This window comes from Protopterus annectens, chromosome 7.part0 (genome assembly GCF_019279795.1).
Source record: "Protopterus annectens isolate FY-2018-M chromosome 7.part0, PAN1.0, whole genome shotgun sequence".
Lineage (NCBI taxonomy): Eukaryota > Metazoa > Chordata > Ceratodontiformes > Protopteridae > Protopterus > Protopterus annectens.
This window is the reverse complement of record NC_056739.1, coordinates 1054098384-1054124437: the sequence shown is the minus strand read 5'-3', so window position 1 is coordinate 1054124437 and position 26054 is coordinate 1054098384. Positions and strand designations below refer to the sequence as shown.

The 26054-nt window shown below is 43.5% G+C and overlaps 1 protein-coding gene across 5 annotated transcripts in view; it reads left to right on the top strand.

The window, feature by feature from the left end:
* Positions 1-26054, top strand: part of LOC122806846 (cyclin-dependent kinase 17-like) — a 2140137-nt gene that overhangs the window by 547858 nt on the left and 1566225 nt on the right. For all 5 annotated transcript variants that reach the window (XM_044077605.1, XM_044077600.1, XM_044077601.1 and 2 more), the window contains one exon: positions 19932-20019. The gene's annotated coding sequence lies outside the window, so the exon portion shown is untranslated. The remainder of the gene's footprint in view (positions 1-19931; positions 20020-26054) is intronic.

The following is a 26054-nucleotide window of genomic DNA, read 5'->3' as shown; positions in this document are numbered from 1 at the left end:
ATCCTTCAGTAATAGGGATTGCTGCTGTTGTGAGGGTCAGATGTTCTTCGAGTTTCACTTTTGCAGTCATTACATTTGGGTAATCCTGCTGGCAGGTTGCCCTCAGCTGGCCTGAATTCCAAAGTTTTGGGTCCTGCGTCGGCTGCTGTCGCCCCTTCCCTGACGTCATGTTGTCAGGGGTATAAAGGAAGCAGCCAACGCCATTTTCTTCAGTCTTTCTTGCCGCACGGTGCCCGAAGCAGAAACAGTTCGCAAGTTCTGGTCGGTCGACTCCTGAAATTTTCATGTTTGAGTTTCAGATCCGAAGTCTTCCATAAAGCTAAGTACCCTGTTGGGGAAACTTTTTTCTTGCTCCAGATCGATGTCAGAAAAAGTTAATAATTGTATTTCTTGTAGAAAGCAAATACCTCATAAGGATTTTCATTCTTACTGTATTCCTTGCCTAGGCCCTGATCACAACGTTACTGGTTGTCTGTTTTGTGCTAGATTTAACCAACGCAGTATTAAGCGTTGGTATAATTTTGCTTTAAACTATTTTGGTAGCCGGTTTAATTACCCTGAAATGTCATCGGACAGCCATCCGACTACCGGAGTTTACAAAAAATGCAAAGAAAAGGATAGAGCAAAACAACAGAGGCCCAAAACCAACAACGAAGCTTTTTCTAAGCCAGTTGCCGGTTCTCAGTGAGGCGCTTTCGCAGCCCCTGACACCTGCTACTTTAGAGTTGCAGGCCGCTACCGACTCACACGTGAAGTCGGCCATGCCGCTGAATACTGAAGGTATTGGAGCCTCGGATGTTAATCCCTCAGATGGGTCCGGAGCCATTGAGCAGGTACCGGCTTCTGAGGGTGTATTCAGACCTAAACATCTTTACATTACGACGACTTCAGCTTCAAAGGCAAGGACTAAAGCATCTTCTAAAGCAAGGAAACAAACTCAAGAGCCACGTGTACAGGCCTCTATGCCCAAAAAACAGATGATCAAAATGGCCAAAGACCTGATTACCTTGATCAGGGGTTCCCACCCCCCTCCTGATAAGAGGCCTAGGCAAGACACTGACTATGAATCTTCAGATCAGGTCTCTATTTCTTCTGATTCCTCTTCTGATCAGGGATATTCTTTACCCCCCTATGAGGATTCTGATGCTGAAGAATCTATACCTTCAGCATCTCCTCCTGAGGATTGTTCTTTTGGGGAAACCTTGCATACCGTGAGGGAGCATTTTCACTGGGAAAGCCAAGATTTCTCAGAATCTAAAAAGAGGCTCAGGGATTTCCTTTTACAAAAACAGCACAGGCCTCTAGCCATTCCACCTGTGTTAGACATTGTAGATGATGTGTTTTTGGAGTCTAGTTTTACCCCTTACTCCTTATCCCCAGCTCCTGTTGAGCCTGACAGATATTACAGGGTTCCTGACTCACACAAATTTCTTTTTAAAAACCCTGCTGCTGACCCAGAAACTATTTCACAGGGTCCAAAGGGAGTTAAGGCTTCCACAGCAAAAAACCCACCCCATCTGACAGAGATTCAAGGGCACTGGATAGATGGGGAAAAAAGGTTTACACATCCGCAACTTTGGCTATAAGGGCCTTAAACTGTCAATTTCATATGCTCAAGTATCAGCAACATGTCATGGGATTGCTTAAACAGAAAATGATGATAAACTCTGAGTGTACAGAAAACAAGGAAATGCAGGACTTATTGCATGCAGCTGAACAACTGGAAAGCATACTTTGCAATGTGGTTTTGATTCTTTGGTGGCCTCCTGCAGGGCCACAGTTACAGGTTCTGTAATTAGGAGGCATGCTTGGTTAAAGGAACAAAATCTGCCTGATCATGTTAAAGTTAAATTACTAGATGCACCTTTACAGCATGATACTTTGGTGTTAAGGCAGAAGTGTTAAAGGAAATGGAGGACTAAGCTAAATCTATGCAAACTGTTAAAGTTTTTTACAAGTACAGCCACCCAGGTTTAGTAGACACTGGCCTACAAAAAAATTGATCCTTTCCTATGTCAGGTAGACCTCAAAGGGGCAGATCCCGACGCCCTAGAGGCAGATCCCAGGCACAAGGTTCTTGTAGTTCAAAGCAATGGGGTGCTTCTACCTCCAAAGCTGGAGAAGATAAATCACAATCATACAGAAAACAGTCCCAATGGCTTTCCCCTGCCTGCACCAAACACTTATCTTCTGGCAGCACCCTTAGGGGGAAAATTAACACTTTTTGCTCAAAATTGGCACATTATAACCCAGGACAGTTTTATTTGGAATGTTGTGTATTTTCTTTTATATGTTTTGTTTGTGTGTGTGTATGTTGTTGTTTATACATTGTAGGAAGGTTTGTCGAGATTTTGTAGTTTTTGGTATGTGAGATGTCTGTTTTGTGTAGTGTCAGTGTTGTAGGATTTCGTTTAAGTGTAGTAGATCTGTGTGTGTGTCTGTGTGTGTATGTATATATGTATATGTATATATATATATATATATATATATATATATATATATATATATATATATAATGTGTGTAAAATATCCAGTCGGACTCTACTCTCCCGGTCAACAAATGTAAAATATATATAATGTGTTTGTGTATGTGTGTGTGTATATATATATATATATATATATATATATATATGTATGTATGTATGTATGTTTGTGTGTGTGTATATATATATGCGCGCGTGTGTGTGTATGTATATGTATATATATATATATATATATATATATATATATATGTGTATGTATATATATATATATATATATATATATATATATATATATATATATAATGTGTACATACATACAAATGTTTCAAGTACGGGCATTAAAGCCCTTTTAACTTGCCAGTCTGCCATAATACTTGTCCCCATAATAAATGTCCAGGCTGTTCTTAAAATATCTAAACTAGTACTTGCTTTAATGTAATTTGGTAGTCTGTTCCAAGCATCAGCTACTCTGTCAGAGAACCAATTAGTACACTTCTCATTCGCATAGAATCTTCTACATTGGTTATCTGACGATTCTGTAGTACTTTTTGATGACCCCAAACATTCCCAGAGGTAGTTGTTCCTAAATGTCCTATATACCTGAATAATATCTCCTCTTAAATATCTGTAAGAGACGCTGTACAAGTTCAGATATTTTAGTCTTTCATAATAACTTAGATTTTCACATCCATGGATGGCCTTAGTATATTTCCGCTGTACTGTTTCCAGTTTATCCATGCTTGTTTTTTGTAGGGTTTCCATATTGTTATTCCATATTCAAGTTTGGGTCTAATGTAGCTAACAAACAATTACTTCATTATGTTTGATTTACTAGACTTTATAAATCTTTTTATGCAACCTATAGTTCCATAACTATCATTAGCCAATTGGTTGATATGATTAGAAAAACTCATAGCTGAATCTACCCATTTACCCAGGTCCTTAAATGAGTTTACAGTTTCAGTCACTGTGTGCTGTATTAAATATTCACCTTTCAGTTTGTCTCCCAAATCTCATATGCTTAGTTTTTGATGTATTTATCAACATATTATTCTCCTGTGCCCAAATGGTTAATTTAGTCAAATTATTTTGCAGACCTGCCTTATCTGTAACACTTTTAATCAGTTTACCCAATTTCAGGTCGTCAGCATATAGACTGTGGAACACCTTAGATGAAAAAGTGAGGTCTGAAAGATACAGTCTAAATAAGTAAGGGCCTAGTACAGAGCCCTGTGGGACACCTCGACTGTAACCAAGGATTTCACCGTTCCAGTTGGTGTGTGATACTTGCCATGTCCTATTTGTAAGCCATGCAGCTATCCATCTTATCAACCGTACATAAATATCTAGTTATACTAATTTATTGATCGGTGTTTTGTGCATGACCCTGTCAAATGCTAAAGTTAAATCTATGTAAATCACATCACAGCACAATTTTTCATTCGTAGCTGTTATTATATTGTTATAGAACATAATGTTACAGGTGGTAATAGATTTATTTTCAACATATGCATGCTGATATATGGCTTCAAGTCCGAACCTATCCAGTTCCTTAAATTAACTTATCCAGTATTACCTTCTCCATTATTTTTCCACAACATGAAAATAGACTTGAGGGTCTATATGATTCTGGGTTTGTCCTACTCCCCTTTCCCTTAAAGACAGGTTTAATAAGTGTACGTCTCCAATCTTGAGGAATCTCCCCATATTTATTTGACTCTGAATAATAGAATAATAGATGTAATGGCAATGTAAGTTCTTGCTTAAGTGTTGTCAGGTCATTGTTACTTATTCTGTCTTCTCCCTGCGCTTTGTTTGGATCCAGTTTGCACAGTTCTTTTTCAATATAATCTAATTTGATTCCAGTATCTGGGGTTACCTGGATGTCACTAGTACAACTTACCATCCCTTTTGTGGAGCCAAACTATTTTGTATAAGATTTTGTAAATATATCTATAATCTGTTGTGTCTGAGAATAACTTTTAGAATCTGCACACAGTTTATCAATTTGTGTATCTTTACTCCTACCACATCTTATGTATCTATAAAAAGGTTTCCTATTATGCTCAATATGCTTATATAAATTTTCTCCAAATTTTTCTTGATCTTGTCTAACACTATGTTTAATGTGTTTGTCCAGTTCATTTATTTCAGTTTTCAAAATTGTAGTTAGACCTCTCTTCCATTTCTTATATTTTTTGTCTCTCATCTTAATGAGATATCTTGTTCTTATGGAAATATACCCGCCTGATGTTGCATGCCTAGATCCTGATGTTAAACATTTTTTTTACTTTTTGCACTCAGTTTATCTTTCAAAACATTCCACATTCCATCTGCAGTTTTTCCACTGAACACCTCACTCCACTTAGTTTTATATAGTAACTGTTTTGCTTCCCTATAGTCTGTAATTAACCTGCTGTGCATTGGCTTAGATTTCAGTTTGGCAGAATTATCTAGCAACACATTAACCTTTATGACCCTGTGATCACTGCACATCAGTGGTGGTAAAACTTGACTTGAATTTACATTAATTTCTTTGGGAACACAAACAATATCTAGTATATTCCGTCCCCTGCTAGATTTTTTTACTTTCTGAAGCATTTGTTGTTCCTGAATATACTCTCTGAATAATTTCTTTACTAACATTGTTGAATCAATATTATTCCAGTCTGTTTCTGGTAAATTTAAGTCCCCAGTTAATATTATTCTTACCTCCTGTGTTTCATGTAAGAAATCTATGAATTCCTCTAGGTCATGTGCACGTGACTTTGGTGGTCTGTACACCCCAACGATTGTTATATGTTCCAGGGTTGTCTGTATTGTCACAGTTACACAGTCTACAGTATTGGTGTTATCTGTGAACATGTAATAATCAAAAGTCTCATAGCTATCTTTAATCCCTATCATAACACCTCCACCTGATTTTTTTTGTTAGAATGTCTGTTACAGTAAAAACATTTATACCCTGACAGAACTGGTTTTAGAGCAGGGAGAAGTGATGTGTGGTCATTCATACCAGGTGGGGTACAGGCTTCTAACCTCAGCTGCCATATCATAGGTAGGTACTAGGCTATCTGCCCGAAGGCATTTATAAGCCTAGCCGGAATGTGTTGGCTTTCGCCACCCCCTAGATTAGTTCCCTGTGCCCCTGTCCAGCAGAGCCGTTGAAGTGATCCCCGGGGTAAACTTTGTTTCCCATCCACTCGTCAAGGTTTCTCTTGAAGAGGGTTAGCGAGGAGCTCTGCTTAATATAGATTGGAATCTTGTTCCAGAGCATGGGACGTCTCTGGGACAGGAATCTATCTCTCCAGCATGTCCTATTTATTGTTGTGGTGAGGTTTAGATCCCTAGAGCGTGTGGCTCGAGGGGATATGGTTTTCGTTAGGTGGAGCATGTCCATCAATTCTGGGTTGGACATGGCCTTGTATGTCAGGCAGAGATCACCTCTGAGTAGGCGGTATGCAACCGAGTACAGCTGGAGTTTCTTCAGTCGAGCTGCATAGGGCATCTGTTTGAGGCCCAGTGATCCTCTTGGTGAGGTACTTTTGTGGTCTTTCCAGGTGTTGCAGGTGTCTTGTAAGGTACATCCCAAATGGGGCGTTGTACTGTTTCATGGGTCTGATGAGTGATGCATAGAGGGGCACAATGACCTATTTTGATCTGTATGTAAACCCTTTGTGATTAGGTGGGTCACCTAGAAGGATTTTCTTACCACTTTGGCAATGTGATTATCAAAGGAGAGATTACTATCTACTTGGGTCCCCAGATCCCTTATTACGTCTTCCATATTTAGGGTGCTACCACCTATGTGGTAGTTTGTGGGTACATTTTTTCCAAAGGGGATGACTATGCACTTTTTGGCATTTAGCTTGAGGCCATGGTTTTGACACCAGGTATCTGTCTCAGTGAGACCCTTTTGGAGGATGTCCGTATCAGCCGGAGAGTCAGTTATAGCCCTTAATTTGCAGTCGTCTGCCAACTTGGTCAGCCGTAGTCCTCCTGTGCTTGCCTATACCTCTGAGAAGTATATGCTGAACAGGAGGGGTCCTAGGACTGAGCACTGGGGAATGCCACTTGTAACCAGTTTAGAGTCAGACCTAGCTCCCACAACTCTTATCATGTGGGTTCTGTCTGTGAGCCAGTTGGCAACCCATCTCGTGACGTAGGGATTTATGTTCAGGTGGGTGAGCTTGTCTATAATACCTGAATGGGGAATGGTGTCGAAGACCTTTGCAAGGTCTTGGTAGGCTGTTTGGACCACGTTTCCTTCGTCTGTAGCCTTGGTAACTGTCTCAGAAGTCCACCAGGTTTAGGAGGCATGATCTGCCCTTAACAAAGCCGAACTTGGTAGGGTCCAGTGTTTGGAGGTTCCCAATGTCTCTGTTAATGAGATCCATGATGATGCGCTCCATAGCCTTGCAGACCAATAGTCATGCTTCTAGGGTGATAGTTCCCGGAGTCTGTTGTGGCTCCACCTTTGTGGAGCGGGATAACCATTGCTGTGTGCCACTCAATGGGCCCTTAGCCTGTGGAGAGACTGAGTTTGAACAGAGTGTTTAGGTGAGGGGTTAGTTCATCTTTAAGCTTGTGTAGGACGCAGCCTGGGACACCGTCCGGTCCCATTGATGCTGTGTTTTTGGCTTTGGAGATGGCTGTTTTAACCGGAGTGTCTGTGATTTCAGGGGCACTACATTCTTCTGGTATAGTTATGGGCCCTTTTGGGGGTGAGAAGGGGGTGAAGTTTGCACTGAACCTGTCTGCCAGTATGTTGGCTATATCGGTCGGTTCAGTGTATTTTGTGCAGTTCTGCACTAGCTCCGAGCAGATCTGACAATTGCCACTTAGATTCTTGACATAGCTAAAGAATGCCTTGTGGTCATTTTTGGAGTCCCTGGCAATTTTTCTTTCGAGGCTAGCCTTGAATAATTATATGAGGGATCGTAGTTTCATGCTGGTACTGATCAGGGATGTCTTCCCTTCTTGGGATTTTACTATTTTCTGTACTAGTTTCCTCCTTCTGTTGTATAGCTTGTTTATGGCAGGGGATCCACCAGACTGTTTTCCTTTTCTTGGAGGAGTGAGTCTTGGTTTTACTTGGGATAGCATGATTCATGCATTTTTGTAGGTGCCCGTAGAATGCCTTAGTAAAGGATTTTGCAGCTTGGACAGCATTATCCTTTAGCATGGGGGCTTAGAAACTTTTCACCTTGGTCTTAAGTAATGTGAAGTTTGCTTTTAAAAAGTTTTCACGGTGGTTTATTTGAGCAGGGGTGGGGGCGGAATGTGGATATCCAGATTGATTAGTTTATGGTCAGATCTAACCAGCGAGGGAGGGGTTGACCTTCCTGTACTCTAACATATTCTCCCAGTCCCCACCTCTATCATTAGGAACTAGCTTTTCCAGGACCCAAAACTTAAAATCTACTTGAGTGCAGGTTTGCACTAAAACTGAAGGCATCTGAGCCTAAAAGGGACAAAAACTAAAAAAAGATTGTTTTACAACTACACACTTGTATATTCATATACATTCATACTGATTTTATACTGTTCAATTACTGTTAACCTTTATAGGGTTTTTCTTTGTGTAATGTGTTTTTCAATGCGCTTTTAAGGGAGGGTTCTTTGTAAATTTGTATGAGCAGTTTTTTTACGTTTTATTGTGTGGTTTATATATATGTATATACATACATACTTTTAGGAATTTACAAGTTTTTTTATTATAAAATTGATAAAAGTATAATATTTGATTTATGCAGTTTAACAAGTATATTACAAACAATAATACAGCTGTTTTTTAAATATTAGTTTCCTGACATAATTTGCATAAATTATTTAATTAATTGTTTACCAATTGGGAGTTAAGTATTGTAATATAAAAGTGGTGTAGTGAAGAGTCTTGTTATTCTGATGAAGTCTTCTGTAAGAAGATGAAAGCGCTTAATCTGACTGTATAATATTGGTATTTATTGTATGCTGGAGGAATTGAAGTTGTTTACTGTTCTTTACTTCATGTGATACTATCCTTTACTTCTCGTGAGGCCTGGTTTCTTGGAGACATCATCGTGTATCTGTGTTGAGGAGGGACAGTCTTTATTGGAGCTGTGTGTGGCAAGATTGTGATTTTTTTCAGTGTTTTCAGAGCAGCGTTTATTTGGTTTACTCGTAATGAGATGTGCCACATAGAAGGACTTTCTGACTACAGTGGCAATGTGGTTATCAAAGGAGAGGTTGCTGTCAACCTGTACCCCCAGGTCTCTTAGCACATGTTCAGTGTTTAGTGGACTACCGCCTATCTGGTAGTTCATGGGCTCCGAATTTTTCCCAAAGGGAATGACAATGCATTTTTTGGCATTGTGTTTAAGGGCATGGCTTTGGCACCAGTCATTGGTGTCAGAAAGGCCTTTTTGTAGACTGTCTACATCAGTAGGAGAATCAATAATGGCTCCCAGTTTGCAATCATCTGCGAACTTGGTCAGCCAGAATCCCTTTGTGTTGGCTTGAACTGCAGAGATATAGATGCCAAACAGGAGAGGACCTAGGACCAATCCCTATGGGACACCACTTGTAACTGGTCAGTAGTCAGATTTGGAGTTCGCTACTTTCACAATGTGGGTTCCATTAGTGAGCCAGTTGGCAACCCATCTTATGACAAAGGGGTTTATGCCTAGTTTAGTGAGTCTGTCTATGACTCCTGAGTGACGGATGGTGTCGAAGGCCTTGGCAAGATCTAGGTAGGCTGTGTGAACTACCTTGCCCTCATCCACAGCTCTGATGACAGACTCGAAGAAGTCTATCAAGTTGAACAGGCATGATCTACCTTTCACAAACCCAAACTGCGTGGGGTTCAGAGTTTGAAGATTCCCTTTGTCCTTATTTATAAGGTCCAGGATGATCCGTTCCATAGCTTTACATATCTGACTCGTCAGCTTAATGGGGCGGTGGTTCCCAGGGTCTGTAGTCACTCCTCCTTTGTGGAGTGAGATGACCATAGCAGTGCGCCATTCGGTAGGAACAAAGCCTGAAATGAGGCTGTGATTGAACAGGGTACTCTGGTGTGGTGCCAGTTCACTTTGTAATTCATGTAGAACACAGCCAGGGAATATTATCAGGTCCCATGGAAGCTTTATTCTTGGTTTTGGACAGTGCGTTTTATACCTGTGTAGCTGTGATAATAGGGACTTGGCATTCCTCCGGTATTGTTTTAGGCCCTTTAGGGGATGAAAGGGGGGGGGGTAAAATTTGCACTGAACCTGTCGGCCAATATGTTGGCAATATAAGTTGGTTCTGTATATGTATTGCCATTGTGCTGTAACTCGGAGCAGATCTGAGTATTGCCATGTAGATTCTTGACGTAATTATAGAATGCCTTGTGGTTGTCTTTAGAATCTGCAGCAATTTTGTTTTCGTAGCTAGCTTTAGAGGATTTGATGATGGATCTCAGTTTTTTGCGGAGGCTGACAAGGGAGTTTTTCCAGTCTTGGGACGTCACCCTTTTCTGCAACAGTTTTTTCTTTCTGTTGTAGAGTTTGTTTATGGTGGAGGACCACCAGATTGGCTCCCTTTTTTGGGGGAGAGTGTCTTGGTTCTGTTTGGCATGGCCTGTTCCATACACTTGTGTATGTGCTCATAGAGTGCATTGGTGTATGATTCAGTCGTACACCTATTTTCCATTTGCATTGGTGTCGTGAAGTTAGCCATCTCTGTTTTTAGAAGTCCAAAATTGGCTTTGTTGAAGTTTTTTACAGTGGTTTCCTTTAGTGGGGGTGAGAGTGTGATGTGGATATCCATGGTGATTAGCTTGTGGTCAGATCTAACCAGGGAGGAGTTGATTACTGGTGTAGAGTAATGGTCGTCTATGTTAGTAATGACCAGGTCAAGGAGGTTTCTACCCTTGGTGGGGGTAAGAATGAATGGGTCCAGGACACTGGAATTAATGAATTCCAGAAAACGTTGAGCAAGTGTGTTGGTACCAGAGTAATTTTTCCAGTTAATGTAGGGGTAGTTAAAGTCTCCCAGTTTAAGGGTATTTGGTTTTATCCTAATATTTTCCAGTGTGTTTAGGAATGAGGAGTGGGAGTCTTGGGACATGGTGGGGGATCTATGGCAGGCTACAACCTGGATTGCAGTTTTACCCAGTGTTAGTTGTACCTGAAATATCTCTGATGTGTTATTTTGGGCTATTAGTCTGGAGATGTGCATATCCTGTATGAATATGGAGACACCACCACCTTTAGTGCTTCGGTCCAGGTTTAGGGACTGAAAGGTTTGGTATGAATTATAGCCTGGTAGTGCTGGGGTGATCTTCGGAGCCTTGAACCAGGTCTCGGTCACTGCACAGATGTCCTTCATGGATGCATCTGCAGTCATAACAACTGGGTTGTCCTGTCGTCAGGCAGCCCTTCAGTCGGCCGGATTCCAAAGTCCGGGTCCGGCTTCGGCTGATGTCGCACTTCACCCGACGTCATCTCTGTTGGTCTTCGGGTATAAAAGCATCAGCCGACGCCATTTTCCTCAGTCTTTCTTGCCGCGTGGCGCCCGAAGCAGAAGCTGTTCGCAAGTGCCGGTCGGTCGGATCCAGAGATTACTTCTACCGAATACTACTTCGAAGACTTCTAAAGCTAAGTACCCCGTTGGGGACTCCTTCTTGCCTCAGCCGATGTCAGAAAAAGTTAATAATTGTTTAACCTGTGGGAAACAAATACCTCATAAAGATTTCCACTCTTATTGTCTGCCTTCTTTAGGCCCAGCCCACGACGTAGCAGCCTGTTCGGCCTGTGCTTCTTTCAACCGACGAACGCTTAGGCGTCGGTCGGAGTTTGCAGAACAGTTTTTCGGTTCTGATTTTGCGTACATTATGCCGTCGGATCCTCCGACTACCCAATCTGCCAAAAAACACAAAGATAAAGACCGACACTCGCGGTCCGCAGTTTCGGCCGAAACCATGGTTAAGCAAACCGCGAGTGTCTCTGTTTCGGCCGAAACCGAGAAAACTGATCAAAGTACAGCTGAACCTATCTCTACAACTGAGGCCCCTGCTACCACTCTTGAATCGGCCTCAGAAATTTTATCCACTACGGTGGTTACCACTGACTTATCAGACACCATTCCCTTGGATGTCTCTACCCCAGCACGTGGTGCTGCTAGGCCTCCAGCAGCCATGTCCATTAAGGCCTTCGCCAGGGCTAAAGCAGCCAAGACTACTAAGACAGTGCCTGTTAAACCCCCCACAACCAGGCCCTCTTCTAGTTCTCAAATGCTTACTTTGGCAGAAGATTTAATTTCATTAATTAGAGGATCTCAATCTCACCCAGACAGGGCCTCTCAGCCCCAGAGAAGAGACCTAGGGCAGAGTCCCCTGAGCCAGTGTCCTCTGATGATTCTGCTGACGAATCAGACATAACTGACCAGCCAGAGGCTCCTTTCTCCAATTTTGAAGATTCTGATGCTGAAGAATCCATCCCAGCTGCTTCCCCACCAGAAGAATTCTCCTTTGGGAAACCTTACATGCCATGCGAGAGCAGTTCCAATGGCAGCAACAGGATTTTTCAGACTCCAGAAAAAGACTTAGGACCTTTCTGCACCTCCCACAGCACAGGCCCTTAGCTATACCTCCTGTTCTCTCTGTGGTGGATGATGCTTTCAATGATGTCTGCTCCGCTCCAGATTCTTTACCCCAGCCCCTGCCAAACCAGACAGATTTTACAGGGTGCCAGATACTCATCACCACCTTTACAAGGCCCCACTTGCAGACCCGAAACTATATCCCAGGGTCCCAAGGCAGTAGCGACCATAGCTAAAACCCTATTCCTTCTGAAAGGGAAGCAAGGTCATTAGACAGATGGGGTAAAAAGGTCTACACTTCAGCTACTCTCTCAGCTAGAGCTTTAAACTGTCACGTTCACATGATACAATACCAAGAGTTTATGCTTGATCAGTTAACTAAAAAACTAACCACTGATGAATCTCTTGATAAGAAATATGTATTAGAAATGGTAAATAACATACAACAGGTTAGCAACCATTCCTTAAAATGTGGCTATGATGCACTGGAGGCTTCATTTAGATCAGCCATGACTGGCACAGTGATAAGAAGGCATGCATGGCTAAAGGAGCAAGCTTTACCGGATCATGTTAAAGCTAAGTTGCTAGATGCTCCTATGGATAAGACAAGTTTGTTTGGTACACCTGCCCAGCAGGTTATGAAGAAAATGGAAGAAAAGGCAAAATCTGTTCAAACGGTTAAAGATTTCTTGCAGGTTCAACCCCCAAGGTTTAGCAGGAACTGGCCTGCCAAAAATTGGTCCTTTCCTGACTCCACAAAATTTCAAAGGTGCCAGGAATAGATGTTCCAGAGGCAGAAACCAATCCAGAGGAGGTGCCTACAGAGGACGACAGTGGCAAGGTAACAACAGAGGCACAGACACAACCACTGCCACTACATCAGCACAACCACAGTGTCTTAACCCTAAATCCGCCTACCAGGGAACAAATAGCAGCTCCTCTAGGCGGAAAGTTAACCTTATTCTCAAAGAACTGGCACTACATAACAAAAGACAAGTGGATTTTACAAACCATAGATCAAGGTTACCGGTTTCACTTCCACACTTTACCAGTCAAAAGAGGAATGCCAAATCTACCTCCAAATCAAAAAACAGAGGCACTACAACAGATAATGGAGTTAGCAAACATGAGAGCTGTGGAAAGAGTGCCAACAGCAGAGCAAGGAAAGGGTTCTACTCCAGACTATTCCTAGTTCCAAGAAAGGAAAAAGTTGGAGACCAATTCTCGACCTGTCCACCTTAAATACATACATCATTGTCCCAAAATTCAAAATGCTGACCCTACAGCAACTGCTTCCCATGCTGGGCAAGGAGTCTTGGCTGGTAACTCTAGATCTCAAGGAGGCATACCTGCACGTCCCCATTCGACCAATCTGCAGAAGATACCTCAGATTTCTTGCAGGATCAGAGCACTATCAATTCTCAGCATTGCCCTTTGGCTTATCTACTGCGCCCAGAGTATTCACAAAATGCCTGGCATCAGTAATCGCCCATTGCAGACTACAGGGAATTCAAATTTACCCATACCTGGACGACTGCCTACTACAAGGTGACAACAAAAGCAAGCTGACAACAGATTTACAAAGGGTCATTTACTTGCTACAAGCACTGGGATACATAGTCAATTTACAAAAGTCAAGGCTGATACCATCCCAAACAAGGACATTCTTGGGCGGAATTGGACACAGTAAAACAAATGGCATTCCTGACTACAGAAAAACAAAAAGAACTCCCTCTTTACTTCTTGGCACTAACAAAGCTGAACAAGTTAACAGCAAGAAAAGTACTGCAGGCCTTGGGCTTCATGGCATCATGCATAATCTTGGTCCCATTTGCCAGACTACATATGAGAAAACTACAGTGGTACCTAAAGAATTTATGGTCCCAACACAGACACAGCCTAGAAACAGAAATCCCACTAATTCCATGCTTAAAGCAGGAGTTCCTATGGTGGGCTCAGGCATGTCAGTCAAACCCAGGCCTACCCTTTCGCAGATGTCAAGCAAGCCAGACCATCACAACAGACGCTTCAGACCTAGGATGGGGGCCCACATGCTGGACAAATGCGTGCAAGGATTGTGGACACAGGATCAACTTCACCTGCACATCAACCTAAAAGAAATGCTGGCAGTAAAACTGGCAATCCAAAAGTTCAAACCATTTCTCCAAGAGGGCCAGTTGATGATAAGGACAGACAACACCACAGTCATGTGGTACATCAACAAACAGGGAGGCACTCATTCATACCCCTATGCAGAATGACTTTGGAGCTGTGGACCCTGGCACTCAGCTACAACATCCAGTTACAGGCAATATTTGTACCGGAAAAGAAAATACTCTAGCAGACATATTAAGCAGAACCACATCGGATGCCCACGAATGGAAGCTGCACCCGGACATCTTCAGGACCATCTCAAAGAAATGGGGAATGCCTCAGATAGATCTATTCGCATCACCTCTCAATCACCAGCTCAAAAGGTTCTGCACAAGGACATTCCACCCACTAGCATGGAAAGTGGATTCGCTCTCCTTCAGCTGGAAAGGCCTAACAGCATATGCATTCCCACCTCTTCCCTTGATACACAAAGTACTACTAAAAATCAAGGAAGAACGTCCAAGGATAATCCTGATAGCTCCAAACTGGCCAAGACAACACTGGTACCCACTGCTGAGGAGCATGTCTCGGCACAATATGTGGCCAATACCCCTGATGCCTTTGATGTTAACTCAGAACAACTACAGCATCATACATCCAAACCTAAAAACGTTGCAACTGACTGCATGGAACATCACATAGCAGCAGCTAATCCAGAACTTTCCCAAAGAGTTAAAGACATTATTCTTGAAGCACGCAGACCTTCAACAAGAAGGAACTATGCTGGAAAATGGAAAAGATTTGTCATTTGGAGTACGGAAAGAGGAAAAGATGTGTCAAACATAGATATGCCTAACATTCTGGAGTATCTGGCCGAACTTCTTCATTCAGGCCTGTCCTACTCCTCCATCAAGATACATGCATCAGCTATTTCAGCAGAATACAGCTTTGATCCACCTGTTTTCTCGCACCCTTTGCTCAGGCAGTTCCTCAGAGGAATCAAGAATGTAAAACCTCCAAGGAAACCACCATTACCAGCTTGGGACTTAAACTTTGTGCTAGAAAAGTTGACACTATCACCCTTTGAACCAGCAGCAACAGCAGACCTACAACACCTGTCATGGAAAACTGCTTTCCTACTGGCAATTACTTCAGCAAGGAGGGTTTCAGAACTACAGGCCTTAATGGCAGTGCAACCCTTCCTAATCTTCCACCAAGATAGAGTGTCCATGAGGACTAATCCTACATTTATGCCTAAGGTGGTATCCAGAGTGTCTTTAAACCAGGCAATCCACCTACCTACCTTCTTTCCCAACCCACAAAACAGAGGGAAAGAATACTGCATACCTTGGATGTACATAGACAGCTACGCTACTACTTGGACAGAACAAAAATAGCAGAAAGACTGACCAACTTTTTGTAGCCTATGCAACAGGAAGGGAAGGAAAAGCTATTTCCAAACAGACAATCTCCAAATGGATAGGAAATTGCATTTGATTCTGTTACTCCTTCCATGGAAAACCAATTCCACAGAACATAAGACCTCATTCTACAAGGGCAACAGCCACTACCACAGCCTTCTTACGAGGAGTGGCAACCAAAGACATTATTGAGGCGGCTACTTGGACCTCCGTGCATACATTTGCCAAGCATTATAATTTGCCTCTATATTCCAGATCCCGAGCAGGGTTTGCCACTGCTGTACTGCAAGGGATCCTAAACACACCATAATCTACTTTTATCCTCCTCCCCTAGTTGGCTATGGTATTCTACCCAGTTGTTATGACTGCAGATGCATCCATGAAGGACATAGTACAGTTTTGTACCTACCATAAATGTAGATGTCCGAACTGGATAGCATCTGCAGTCAGGATTACCCTCCCTCCTTCCCCTCTGTGGTACCCCTAGGGTGTTTACCCTCCTAATAGCTAGCTGGTGGGGGGGAGTCTTTTATGGTGTATTTGTTTGTATATATGTACATATACATGCTTATTTTTGTGTTTACCTCTATCTTTTTGGAAACATTGGCATCTATCCAAATTTTAGCCTTCAAGAGGGCTGCTGGCATCTGGGGCAAGAAACACTGAGGAAAATGGCGTCGGCTGATGCTTTTATACCCGAAGACCAACAGAGATGACGTCGAGTGAAGTGCGACATCAGCCGAAGCCGGACCCGGACTTTGGAATCCGGCCGACTGAAGGGCTGCCTGACGACAGGACAACCCAGTTGTTATGACTGCAGATGCTATCCAGTTCGGACATCTACATTTATGGTAGGTACAAAACTGTACTATGTCGATGTTTTCCATTTTAAGGAGTGCTTCGAGCAAATGCATTTTGAGATTTAGACTTATAGCGTTGAGTAGCATTACCCTCAAATTTTGTTTGCTTGTAGCTGTTATGGTGATAATTTTATCTTCAGGACATTGCCTAAAAAAGCCACTATAGGGCGGCAAGAGCCTTGGCCAGTATTCGGAATTCCTGGGGTTACAGAGGTGCAGGCCATCTCTGGCAAAGCATCGAGGTCTGTCGATCATGTCATCCCAGGCAGACAGATACTGGATCCCCTTAGAAAGACACCAGAAACTTAGCCAGTTGTTGAAGTCAATCATTTTCTGCTTGTACTGTGGTATCATTGTGGGTGATGGTAGGATGCTACTCTGAGCTAGGGTCATACCTGCCTGGGCTACAAGATCCGAGAGCTCCTCTGTCTCTTTTAATGTAGTCCCGGGAGGTATGTCTCAGGTCATTCACACCAACATGGACTATGACAGAGTCATATTTGTACCTGTTGTGGAGTGACCTAAGTGCGTGCTTTATGTGGCGGATCCTGCCACCCGATAGGCAGCTGACCGTAACTTTCTCCTTATTCAGACTAGTGAGTGGGACATCACTGTGCCTTACACTAATCATAGGTGACACAATAGTGTTAGGTAAGTTGTTTTGCCTTATGAGCTTTGGTTGAGTGGCACAGTGTTTGTGAGCTATGTCTCTCATGGTTTGTTCTGGGATGTTGTGGTTTGCGTTTCTGCCTTAGAGGTCTCTCTTGTTTGGACAGATTTTTATTGAGAGCCTTCACGAAAGTAGGTGTGTGTTTTGTGTTACTATGTGAGGGTTGTGGTGGTGTATGTTCTGGCGGGCTATGTGTTGAATTTGGTGTGGTGCAGGTGTTGACCTTCTCCTCTTGACTGGGTAATTCAGTCTTGGCCAGCGAGTGCTTGGCTTCCAATTTGACTATATGTGTGCATCTCTCACAAGTTATAGGGTTGAGAGGTAAGAGGAGAGGGTTGTCTGTGTACATGAGGCAGTTGCTAGATTGCCTCAGGATGCCCAAGTTCACCAGGTTGACAGGAGAAAGCACAGGGAACTGACCTTTAGACATGCCTGGATGTGAGGTCAGTATATTAAGTACTGAAGCCTTTTACAGGAAAAATGTCACTCAAAGTACCTGAGTCTGTACAGAGCACTGCCAAACACTTAAGGGGAAACTAATACATAGACCCTGGAAATTTAAAGATGAAGTATTTAGGCAGATATTTTAAAGAAAGGAAGAAATCAAGCAGTACTTAGTGAAAATAAAGAATTAGCTTGTCAAAAATGCTAAAAAGAGGTGAGTCGCATGAAGGGCTACTGTCTGGCTACTACTAATGCCGGTCTCAGCACGGCTTCACTCTGTTGGGATACAATACTTCTTTGCGTCTTCTGTCACCAGAAGCAAAATGTTAGCACCAATCCCAAGAAGTGAAGCAGGCCACGGCCTGTTTGGTGATCCACAGTCTTGTCCCAGATGATCCAAGGGTCTGCAGGCTTGTAGCCTTTTTCTGCCAGATGCCCAGAATAACAACCCAGACCAATCAGGTACGTTATGCACAGACACTCACTTTCCAACCAGAAAGAGTCAGAAATCAATGTATTCTGCTCCTACTCTCACCAGGATCAGAATATAATCACAAGATTCCAAGCTGTCACCTATAAAGCAGTTATGTTTTCTAGTGATAAGCAGTCTCCAGGAAATAATGTAACTGCACTCCTTCTCTTACCGGGAGAAAACAGAAGCACTAATCCCAAGATGACTACTGAGAGGCAGAATGTGGGCTCTCCAATACCTGGTGGTTTTGCAATAGATGCTTAAAGGTAAGATGAAAAAAATGGTTTATCCTAAACACTGCAGGATTGACTAGAGGAGTTAGATGTGAAAATAGGTAACTTACTATTTACCTGTCTAAATAGTTTTAGTGGAGAGTCACTATTTTTAAAAAAGCAAGATAGACTGAAAGGGGGTGGTCACGTTTTTATTCTGGTACTATGGAATACAGTAGGATGGTCAATAAATTTAAATAGGTGAAGGGGAGTGATTTCACAAAATGATAATTTTGTGCTTAGTCACACCAACCAGTAAAAGCAGAGATGAAATGAGATATATGGTCAAATTAACATAAGAGGCAGGCAACTAGAAAGACAGTGTTGTTTAAGAACACAACAGTAACCAGGTGGGAAAAATTTCTGTCAGACTCAAAAGAGACAGACCTGTGCTGTCTTTTCAAGTTTCAATATGCAGTTAAAAGCAGAATACAAGTAAAACACAGTGTAAAGAAAACAAATCACAGTATACAAAATAGAAAAAGTCAATAAAGTAATACAGAATACAAGAAATAAAAATCAAACTAACCTTTCCCTCACAGAAAACTGTAGCAGAGTCTGGGTGAGCCTTTCCAGGAAAGCTGTGAAATATTTTATTTTACCCCTTAAGTAGAAGGTTTAGTTCCCATCTCCACCCCCTCAGTCCACAGACGATTAACCTTGATTGACCTCTTCTTACTTGTGTGACTCCTTAATTGACCTGTTGTAATTTCTGTCTGACTCTCGAGAGACAGAGCTGTGGTGTCTTTTCAAGTTTTAATATGCAGTTAAAAGCAGAATACAAGTAAAACATAGTTAAGAAAATAAATCACTGTATACAAAATAGAAAACTGCAATAAAGTAATACAGAATACAACAAATAAAAAGCAAACTAACCTTTCCCTCACAGCAAACTATACCAGAGTCTGGGTGAGTCTTTCCAGTAAAGTTCTGAAATGTTTTATTTTACCCTTTAAATAGAAAGTTTAGTTCCTAGCTCCATCCCCTCATTTCACAGATAATTAACCTTAACTGACCTCTTCTAACTTATGTGTGACTCCTTCATTGCTCTGATGTAATAGAGCAGCTAATTCATAAAGGTAATATTTGAGAATTGATTCCTCTGAATGAATTAACAATCCCAAGTATCCATGTCTGTCCTCCTATATTGGTGTAAGCACAGGGTCTTTGTTCTGTGATATGGGATATGCCACTCAGAATGCTTAGCCACCTCAGTACTTTTTCTGGCAATTCTAATCTTTGTCACCAAAATGGACCTGAATAAAAGTACATTTTGTTTTGATCCCCAGTGAATTATCATTTATTTTCTTTCTGTAATTTTGTTATTAAATACTGTTTTTGACTGTTCACACTTTCAGTTCTGACGGTATTTCAGCTATTTGCTAGATTTCACAAGGACCAAGTAATTTCCTTTGTATGCTTTCACTGTATCAGAGTCTATTTTTTATGCATTTAATATGAGTTGTATTGCAAGATGCAGGTACATTTGCATGTTGCCCAGACCAGTAGCTACCATGGCCTGTGCCTTTGAATTTAGAATATTTGATGGGCACCTGGTGATCATAAACTATTTGTTCTATTTTGTCTGCATCAACATTTTGCATCCTACTTTGCAGGATATTTTAATCTATTTAAAAATTTTGTTTCACTGCAGGAATACACTTCGCTTCACCAGTCAACAACATGTTTCACCCGTGACCTGCTGCATGGCTGAACTGCATATAATCTTGTAGCAACATCAGGTAAAGAACATCCAAGTGCAACACAACATCAGGACTTGGTGAAGCAGTGCAGTGATTTTGTTTAATCGGGTACTCCTAAAAGTGCCATGGTTTGATCTGTTTTGCTTCCTGTAGGAATATTAAGAGCAAGATTAATCTATTCCACACCCCTTGTAACTTGGACCAGTAGAGAAGTAGATATAATTTGTATTCATCATTGTTTATTTGTGATTTGTAATTTATTTATTTTAGTTAAGTGTTTTTATTGCATGTCAGAACTTGTACTCCTTGGGTTGCTGTCTTTGCAGTTTGTCTGTGAATCAAGTCTGTTTGCTTCACAGAAATCTTTGAAAGGATACTTAACTAATTAATTGTGCACCTACATGATTTTTGCAGAAAGTGCATTAGGCTTGATTAGTGATGTTTTATTTTCTGGACAGTTAAAACATTTTTGTAGGCCAAAAATGTAGTGTGAAGATATTTGCATTCACTATTTTTTGTGAGCCACAGCCTCAACATTCTGTTTTACAAATTAAGTAACTGTGTGTTTGCATGTGGAAGAAAGGAATATACAAGCCTTATACTGCAGTAGTAGGGCATTTATTTGCTGAAATTTTCCAAAATTCTTTCAAGTTGCCTCTAAAGTTCTCATACTGTGACAGTCTTGTTCTGCTCGAATTACTCCGTGTAAATAGAATTTGTTGTACTGAGTTTAAAGTTAACAGTCGCTAAAAGATTTTATCTGATGTTCTCCACGTCACACTTCCTCACTGTTGGGTCTTAGGATCTGACAACTTATCATACAGTTTCTAGGCTCAAGCTCCTACTGCTCCCATAATCCCTTGCTGCCCTCTAATCCCCCAGATCTCATTTGCCACGCTCTGCATCGGATGTGATTGCCTTGGTGCGAGTCCCCTTGAGGATAAGTGCTTAAATATTTTCCTTATTTTTTGGCTAAAATCTAATTTTTCCTGTAGTGTGATAGGTTCTGTAGCTTGTTTATCTATCTAGTTGTAGTGTAGTGTTTCCTCCCCACCTGTTTCTGTTATTGCGGTAATAGTGGTAGTTTTTGGCACCTTTTTTGTTCTGTGCTTCTTTAGTGTACTAAGTAGTTCTCAGTTATTGTGTGTTGTGTTGTTGGTGGTCCTAGAGTTTTTTGGACCTCTGCTCACTCCCGGTTAACGATTTTGGTGTTTCCTTTAGCATTTGGTGCTTGGTTTGTTTTGTGGGTCATGTCGGATAAACCAGTAGGCTTTAAAAGGTGCTCCTCGTGTGGCTAGAAGATGCCCATGTCCGACTCGCACAAGGAGTGCTTCTGTTGACTGGGTGCTGACCACCTGGAGGTTGAATGCGATATTTGTGCTGCATTCAACCCCAGGGCTCTGGTTGAGTGCTGAAACAAGTTATTGTTGAAGGGAATGGTCCAAGGGGGGGGGTCTGTTGGCCCAGTCTCTGCCCAAGCCTGGACCCTCTGACCATAAGAGAAGGCCACCTCTTTTTCAGGGTCATCTACAAGAAGACCAGGCTGTCAGATCCCAGTTCCTCCGGTCCAGTTCCAGCCTCTGCTCAGTCAGATCCGATGACCTCAGATCCCAGGTCTTGTGACTCTACCCCCCAAATCCAAGGCTTCCACTCAGAGGCCTTCGGATCCAAGGTCGCAGGAGTCTGCTCCTGGATCCAGTGAGATTTGGACCTACTACGGATTTGGCTCCCTTGGATTCAAGTCATGTGGGGTCCAAATGCTCAGATCCTCATTTGCCCTCAGATCTGAGGCGGACAGGTCCAGGATCAGTGTCGGATCCCACCATTGTTATAGAGGACTCCCTTTTGGGTTCTGGCTTGGGGCAGTCCCCTTCTGCCGCCAGTTGCAGAAGCCAGTCTTCTGAGAGGCATGGGTGGTCCTTGGGGTTCAGGCATCTATCCCCAGCTAGGTCCTCCGCTTATTCTAGATCCCTCCAGGAGCTTCTTCCCCTCCAATGTGGACAGGATGATGAAGTCCTTCCTCAAGGCTCAGATTGAGTTGGGCTTTCTTGCTTCCACTGCCCATATGGCCAGGGGCTCTTCTCCTGCCCCTTTACTTTCTTCTCCTTCTCCGATCCAGGTGGTTTTAGACTTCCAGACTGTGGGATGCATCGAGGAGGAGACTGGGATGCCTAGAGCTCATTCTGTCTCTTCCCCGCCTTGGTCTCTGACTTCCTCTGCTCATCTTTCCCCAGGGCAGATGGAGTCCCGGACCCGACATGTTGTCCCAAAGTCTTTGGTTGAGGGTTACGGTCCTATGTTTTCAGATCAGTCCCTTCCCCTTGGTGCTTTGGCCATCGACAGCTCAGGGCCAGTACTGTCCAGAGGCTTGGAGGCACTGGCATCCCCTGTCCCCGCTTGCCTACTGGGAGTGGGGATGAGACATCGTCCAGCCCTTTGGCCTTCCAGGTAATAGAGAAGATGTTCTCCTCCACAGGAGTTGCCTCTCCTGCTTTCCAGGGATCTCCCCAGCCCTTGAGAGCAAACTCTTATCATCCTGTTCCTGGTCAGCCCTCTTGAATCAGCCTTCAGGCGGAAGTGCCCCCCTTGGGGTTTCTCTCTCTTTTAAATCCCCCCCTGAGCAATTCGCCCCCCCCTCCCCGGAAGAGGTACCTCAGAAGAGATTGTGCAAGTGGAGGTACCTAGTCTCCTCTTTGGAGTCTCTCAAGTAAGAATACGGACCTCAAAGGTGACAGGTCCCCCAGATCTCCGCCCGAGGAGGTCTCCTTTGGGGATATCTTAGAAACCCTCAAGTTAAAGGGTGGATGGACTTCTCTAGCCTCGTCCTCTGAGAAGTCCATGTTCCTGAAAGTTTTTGGCATGGGATCATCTACTTCTTGGGTCTCCTCCCCCTGCTGATGAAGTCATAGACCTCTTCGCCATCCGGGCATGGAAGGAGCTGGATACTGTAGAGCCAGTACTGAAACGCACTTACAAGTTTGAGTCCTCCCTTTGACAGGCAGTTTTGGTCAACGGGTGTGCCAGTCGATGCGATTGTGGTAGCTGCCACCACCAAAAAGGAGTTGGCTGAGCAAAGTATGTCTGTTTATCCCTCTAGCCAAGAGTCCCAGTCGATTGACAGATATGGAAAGCGGGTCTTCACCTCAGCTACCTTCGGTCTGTGGGCGCTTAACTGTTTGACACATTTCACCCAACTCCAGAGGGATTTGGTCCAGGAACTCACCACTTCCTTGTCTGCGTTGTTGCCTGCCTGGGAACTAAGTAGGGGTGTCCCCAAATCTGTGTCTACTCTCTCTTCTCTGTCAAATTCTTCGATGAGGATGATTTCCAACCCTGCGGCAGGCACCTCTCAAGCAGTAGGTGCAAGCATCGCTATTCGGAGCCACACCTGGCTATGCCTTTGTGGGTTTGCAGAGTCCTTTATGGTGTCCTTCACCAACTCCCCCTTTGATGGATCCACCCTGTTTGGTCCTTCAGTCAAGGAGACACTCTCCTGCCATGAGCAAGAAAGCAAGACCTTTTCAGCTGTGGGAATCAACTTTTCTATACATCAGTGTTCCTTTTATATGACTCAACTGGGGACTAGGAAGTTATCGTTTTGGAGGTCGCAGTCTTCCTTTCAGGACAAGCCCTCTTCTGGAGGTTGGGGGGAGAGGATTCAATGGCAAACGCTTCTCCAGGGGCAGAAGTGATCCAGAAAATCAGGACTCCAGGGAACCCTTCTCTGCGAAGCCCTCCCAGTGCTCCTGATGTGCTGCCCGACTCTCCTGCTTTGGAGGCATTCGGGGTCATTTGTCACTGCACCCATTGTCCTGGGCAAATATTACAAGAAATCGCTGGGTGCTAAGTATTACTTCTAGGGGCTATTTAATTCCCTTTTTCCAACTACCCCCTCCAGTCAGGAAGTTGCCTCCCTGATGCACCACCCCATCAGAGGGAGTTGGCTCAGCAAAAAGTATTCAGACTTCATCAGAAGAGAGCCAACTAAGAGGTCCCCACAGGACAATGAGAATCCGGAACTTACTCTCACTTCTTATTTGTGCCAGACAAGGCAGGATATCTATATCCAATTCTGGACCTAAGCATGTTAAATCTCTTTGTCAAGAAGTCCAAGTTCCAGATGGACACAGTCCAGCCCATTGTGCCTCTTCTGCACAAGGGCGATTAGTTGTGCTTCATGGATCTCCAGGATGCGTACTATCATATGAAAATAGACAGGCGCTCCAGGAGACATCTCCGCCTTTGTGTAGGGGCCAATCATTACCAGTTCAGAACCCTGCCCTTTGGATTTACCACAGTCCCCCGGATGTTCACCAAGTGCATGGCAGTGGTCGCAGCTCACCAGAGACTGCAGGGATTCCAGGTGTGTCCTTACCTCAAGGATTGGCTCCTCACAACTCCCAACAAGCATCGACTGGTCACAGCCACTCAGTATATGCTTCACCTATCCGACCAATTGGGAATCACAGTGAATCTACCCAAATTAAACCTAATTTTATCCCAAACCATGGAGTTCATCTGAATTCTGCTGGATACTGTGTCAGAGAATGCAGCATTACCTCTCAGGAGTGTTCATCTTATCAGATCTTACATTCAGTGCCTCCTAGATCTGGATCGTCCTCAGGTCCGCTTCATTCTCAGGGCCTTGGATTCCCGGTGGCCATCTATTTGGTGCTGCTAGCCAGGTTCTACGTGAGGGTTCTGCAATGGACTCTAGCAGTCCAGTGGTTCTCTCTCTTTCAACTGATGACTGCCTCAGTTTGGCTCACCCCAGTGTGCAGACATCTCCTTTAGATTCATTTTCCCGGTCTCCTTCTGGGCAGACCATCCCCCCCTCCCCGTGCCACTGTGACCTTGGATGCTTCCCTGTTAGGGGTGGGGGGGACATTACCAGGGAAAGACTGTCCAAGGTACTTGGTCCCCTGCAGAGACCAAACTGCACATAAACGTACTGGTGATGAGAGCAGTTCTTCTCACATTGCAAGCCTTTCAGGACCGTCTCTCTCTCTTTCTCGGTACCATTGCAGTTCACACAGACAGTATGGCAGCTGTGTGGTACATCAACATGCAAGGAGGCACATGCTCTTATCCACTTTGTTATGAGACCATAAGGGTGGGGGAATGGGTGATGTCCTTGGAGTGCTTTCTTTGTACAACACACATTCCTGGCGAGTCCAGTGGGATAGTAGACAGACACAGCAGGGCCATCCTGAGTCCTCAGAGCACTCTCTGAATCCCTCAGTGGCGAGATAAATTTTCCTTCAGTGGGGGTCGTCTGAGCTGAGATCTGTTTGCTTCCCTTCACAACTACAGATGCAGCCCTGATTCCCTCCATCAGGGAATCCCCCATGGATGGCTCTGGTTCATGATTGGCCTCCAGGTCTCCTTTTTGCTTACTCTCCTATTCCTCTCATTCCCAGAGTGCTTCAGAAAGCTCGACACCTCAAGGCCACCTTAATCCTCATCGCCCCTTTTTAGCCTTGGCAGGTGTGGTTTCCCCTCCTATAGTCTCACCTGAGGTATCCTCTTGGGTACTAGATCCCCTTTTGGATGTCATTTCTCACCCCTCCAATCTTCTGATCCCAAATCTTCAGTCTCAGCGTGGGACCACATGGTTTGTCCACTTCCCATAATCCTAAATCAGTCCAGGCTTCCATCGGCGACATTAATCTGGCCTCTCACAAGGCCTCCACCAGGAAGGTATATGCTAGCAAATGGAAAAGGTTTTCTATTTGGGCCAAGCAGTGTGATCTGGGCCTCTTCTCAGCTCCCATTTCAGATATCTTACTGTTCTTGTCTTTGCTCTTTCAGGATGGAGTTAAGTTTCTCTACTGTCAAATTGCAGTTGGCAGCTATTTTTAACTTCCATGTCCGTGAGGAACCTACTTTACTTTTTGCCTTTGTAAGACCTTTTTGAAAGGTGTTTTCCTGCTTCAGCCTCCAGTCAAGGATCCTTCTTCCCCTTTCATTTGTGCTGCAGTCTGTTACAGAGTCCCTTCGAACCTGCTGCAACTTGTGATATGAAATTTCTGGGTTCAGGCGCCTAGGCAGCGAGACATTTCCCTGTGATACAG